The sequence below is a fragment of the Notamacropus eugenii genome, chromosome 2 (assembly GCF_028372415.1).
Source record: "Notamacropus eugenii isolate mMacEug1 chromosome 2, mMacEug1.pri_v2, whole genome shotgun sequence".
NCBI lineage: Eukaryota > Metazoa > Chordata > Mammalia > Diprotodontia > Macropodidae > Notamacropus > Notamacropus eugenii.
In genome coordinates, this window is record NC_092873.1 from 9859939 (window position 1) to 9865451 (window position 5513).

Here is a 5513-nt window from a genome sequence, read left to right on the forward strand (position 1 = left end):
GCCAGAAAGAAATAATCCAAGTATTGTGGAACCACAATCATGTTAACACATGATTTGGCAGCTTGGACATTAAAAGGGTCAGAGAACTTAGAATATGTTCCAGAGATCAAAGGAACAAGGATTAAAACCAAGACTAACCTACCCATCAAAATCGAGTGGGGAAAAAGTATATTCAATGATGTAGAGGAATTTAGTACTTGTTGTTTGAGAAAAAAAGAGCTAAACAGAAAAAATTGTCTTTCAAATACAAGACTTAAGAGAAGCTTGGAAAGGAAAACAAGAAAGAGAAATCCTAAGGGACTTATTAAAATTAAACTGTTTACATTCCTACGTGGAAAAATATTTGGAACTCTTGAGACTTCTCATTATGACAGTTGGAGGGATTATATGTAGACAGAGGGCACAGGGTGAGCTGAATATGAAAGGATGGTATTGAAAAGTAAAGTAAAAGTTGAGAGGAATGTACTGGGAAGAGGAGAAAAGGGCAGGTAGAATGGGGTAATTTATCTCACATAAAAGTGATAAGAGATAGTTTTTACAGTGGAGGGGAAGAGGAGGGAGGTGAGAGGGAATGAGTGAACCTTATTGGCATCAGAATTCGCTTAAGGAAGGAATAACTACACACTCAACTGGGTATGGAAGTTTATCTCACCACACAGGAAAGTAAGGGGAAGGGGATAACAGAGGAGGATTGATAGAAGGGAGGCAGATTGGGGGAGGATGTAATCAGAAGCAAATACTTTTGAGGAGGGAGAGGTTAAATGAGAGACTAGAATAAATGGGAAGTGTGATTGGATGTAGGGAAATATAGTTAGTCTTTCACAATATGACTATAGTGGAAGTATTTGATATGACTACAGATGTATAACCTATATCGAACTGCTCGCCCTCTCAATGAGGGTGGGTGGGGAGGGAGGAAGGGAGAGAATTTGGAACTCAAAGTTTTGAAAACAAATGTTAAAAAATTGTTTTTACATGTAACTGGGAAATAAAAAAAGGAAATGGGGTATAGAAATCTATCTTACCCTAAAGGAAAACAAAAGGGGTAGTGGATAAGAGTGAAGGAGGCTTACAAAACGGAAGGCAGATTGAGGGAAGAGGTAATCATAAGCAAAACACCTTTGAGGAGGGATGGGGTGAAAGGAAAGATAATAGAGTAAATGGGGTAGGGATAGTATGATGGAGGGAAATAAAGGTAGCAGTAGTGACTGTGAAAAAAATTGAAGTTTCTCTGATAAAGACCTCATTTCTCTAAAATAAAGTGGTATGCTTCAAACTGGAAAAAAATGAGAAAGTTTAGGTCAAAAGAAATTAAATCACTGTTACTTCTCCAGGGCAACACATTGTGGAATTTCAAACACAGGACTGCCTGTAGAGTGGACTATGAATTTGTTAAGGTTGTATAGTTATGGGAAATGTGTGGCCATCATAATAAGTAGAAGCCAAAACGGGAAAGTGTAAGGTCACGTTATGAGTTGGTAGGAAACAACACAAACATCTGATAGCAGCTTTTGGCTAAACATATCTATTGTTGCTCAGGGGATGAATTAGTGTTCGATTCATTCTCCTGATAATACAGTTCCCTTAATCAAAGGACTATTGTTATGTTAGTTCACTAAAGACGACAACCATTGGTAGGATGGGTAAAAATAAATGATTGATTCATTCCACTCAGTTTAATATTATGTCTAAGGGGGATGTTTCTGGGGAGTATTGTTTTAATGCTCTATCTGCCCATTTTAAGCTACCGTTTGGTGTCATCGTGCACATATAACAGTCTTTTTTATATTTTGAAATATAGGTATTTCTGTCTTGGAGAAAATGTCCTCTGAACTGTCTTGCCAATGACAACTCTGACTTTCTAATTGCTCAGACTGTAGATGATGGGCCAACGACTGCCCCTAAAAAACATACTGGCATCATGGTGATGCCATAGTGTAGGGGCTGAAAGATGGTCACAAAAGAGTCATAGGATATGGCCATTAGCAAAGCAAACTTTGTTGCTTCAAAGAAGAGAAGGAAGAAGACCTGATCTCTGCAGCAAGGAAGGAGATGGATTAGTCAAGGACTTTATGATGTATTTATGAAGCAAGACTGAGACGTAGCAGATATTTAGCAAGAATAAGATGCTCAGAAAAAAGATAGGAAAACAAAAGTGTGGGACAGTAATAATTCCATCTATATGGGGAAGATTCCCCATCTCAAGATCACCAGGTAAATCAGTAGGAATAATTCAGTGTGAAAGACATGCATTTTCTATATGTTATGTGACGTGGAATATACCATCAAGACTAACTTCTCCTTTATATCCCTATGGAGCATACAATTTAATAATTGATTAAGTTATATTCACAGATATGACTTACATGACAAATTGCATGACAAATACCATGAAAATGTGATAGTGGATGGGTGAATTTGATGTTGCAAAACTAAACTCTTTTAATATCTGAGAGATCATTGGGAGGAAAGAGACAACCATTTAATCACGGATCCCCGCAAAGCTGACTTCAATACGAGCTCAACTCACTCCCTGGACTTCATTAGCTTTTGACCAACATCACTGCCCCTGTGTAGGCACTTCCTCTTCCACTTCCCTTTATGTTTTGGCTTCGTCTCTTAGAATAACATACCCTGGAGACATCTGGAATAGTTTTGTTTGTATCTCTTGATCTTTTTTAATTTTTCCAAATAAAAATTTTTAGCCAATTACATGTAATAATTTTAACATATTTTTTAAAAATTTTGAACGCTAAATTACCTTATTCTCTCTATCCCTTTCTGGTCCCTTCTTGAAAAGACATGCAATGTGATAAAGATAATGCATATGCAGTCACGTAAAATTTATTTCTGTTTTAGGCTTCTTGCAAAAGAAAACAGACACACAACTAAGAGAAACAAAGAAAGTAAAAAAAAAATATTTATGTACATTCAGACTCCATCAATTCTTTCTCTGGAGGTAGATAGAATTTTTCTTTATAAATCTTTCATCATTGAATTGCTGAGGACAGCTAAGTCATTCACAGCTGATCATCTTATAATACTTTTTTGACTATATACAGTGTTCTCCTGGTTTGGCTCATTTTACTTTGCAGAAGTTTACATAAGTCTTCCCAGGTTTTTCTGAAACCATCCTACTTATGATTGCTTATAGATAATAGCATTACAAAAAAATCATATGCCACAATTTCTTTAGCTATTCCCCAATGGAGGCTCATCCCCTGAATTTCCCATTTTTTCCACCAGAAAAAGATCTGCTATAAATATCATTGTACATATTACCTTTTCCTTTAATTTTTGAACTTTTTCGATACAGACACAGTAGTAGTATTGCTGGGCCAAGGGAATTCAGAACCCTTTAGCTCTTTGGGCACTATTCTCCAAAATTATAGAACTAGTCAACAACTCCACCAACAGTGCCTTAGCATTCAGTTTTTCCATAACCCCTCCAACATTTACCATTTTCCTTTACTGTGATATTAGCAAATCTGATAGGTTAGAGTTGGTACCTCAAAGTTGTTTTCTCTGATCAACCATGAAGATTTATCATTTGGAAATGACTTATGTTCTTATAAATTTGATTCATTTCTCTATATATTGAGAAGTGAGGCCTTTAACAGAGAAACTTGCTGTAATTTTTTCTTCTATTTTCCTGCTTTCATTCTAATCTTGGCTACATTAGCTTTGATTGTGAAATTTTATATCTTTAATAATCCCTGTCTCATTTGGTCATAAATTATTTCCTTATCCATTGATCTAACAGATAAAATAGTCCATGATCCCATAATTTGCTTATGATACTATCCTTATGTCTAAATCATGTATTCATTTTCATTTTATCTTATTATATAAAATGTGAGATGTTGCTCTATATCTTATTTCTGGCCAAATGCTTTCCAGTTTTCCTAGACATTTTTATTAAACACTGAGTCCTGGTCCCAAAATCTAAAACAATGCAGCCACTCCTATGGCCCACTGTTGACTTTCCAGAGGCACTCCAGGCCTCAGCACTACCCTGGAGAAACAGACATTTCCTGTCTACCTAGTAAGCTGTCTTGGGCGGGAAATTTTTTTTGCTGAATTTGTGTTGGTTATGTCATTTGAGAATTTAATATGATGTACCATTTTAAAATTTTTGGACAGAAATTTGAGAAAGCTCAGGTGAGTTCTGCTTTTACTGTACCATCTATCTCTAGCTGTTTAGAAGGCAAAAAAGATCACTTAATAGATGTTTTTCCTTTGTCCATCCATTTTTTCATAAATCCATTCATTCACGCTACAATGTCTCTGTATCTCTGTCTCTTTCTCTGTCTCTTTTCTCTCTCTCTCACTTTCTCACTCTTACTCTCATTCTCACGACGCCCTTCTATGCAATTAAAGAAATTTTCTGTAATTGTCTCCTAAGATAAAGATGCTATGCTAAATGGTAGCTAAATATGAAGTTAAGTAAAGTATGACTTCTCTTCTCAAGAAGCCTGAAAATTATATGCAATAATTTATGATGCACCTAGTGTGTACCAAAAAATGGACTAGGGATATAAAGGGAAAACTGAAACAGTCTTTGCAACCAAAAAGTTTAGCTAGGGCCTAAGTAGTACAAACAATTAATTCCCTGAAGTAGTTGCATTTTTAAATTCACACCACATGTTTCCCTTGAACTAGAGTCAATCCCCATATTTTCCATAATTGTAACTTCAAATTGTGTCAATTAAAATACTCATGACCACTTCAAGAAAACTGTTATTTTTACTAATTGACCTAACTGTATGCTATTGAAAAGAAACAGAGAATTTACTATGAGAGATAAGGAATTTATACTTCTAAGTGTAATAGAAAAAGAACTCAATAACCTGAGGATAGGATTAAAGATAAAAATATAAGTAATGTATAAAATTAGGCGTAAGAAAACATTTCTTCCAGCTTAAAAGATGAAGAAAGATTTTGCACAAAATCATAACATAAAAACTGACATGCAGGAACTATGGTGGTCTCAAGCTCAACTACCCTGTTTTACAAACGAGCAAATGCAGGAACAAGGAATTTAATTTCCCAGAGAACTACTAAATACATGGATGCATGCATGCACATATATACACATACATGTGTGTATATGTTTGTGTGTATAGGTATGTGTCTGCATATGTGTATATATGTATTGTGTGTGTTTGAAGGATAAATAAATCTTCAACATGCAAAGAATGAAAAGAATGTTAACAACACAAAGATGGATGGAAACAAAAACATGAAAGCTACAAGACAAGAAATATGTTAAGGAGGGTGGGAGAACATCACAATCATCCTGGTGGCTGCATATGGATAAACTTATCTACTATTGTTCAGGGAATCAATGACTGTTCCATCCATTCCTCTGATAGCACTGTTGCACAATGAACTGCTGTCATGATACGTCCACTAGTGACAATAAACACTTGAAGGATGGGTCTGCTATGTGAAAATAAATGACTGATCCTTTCCATCCCTTGCAACATTTTATTCAAGGATTTGTTTTCCTA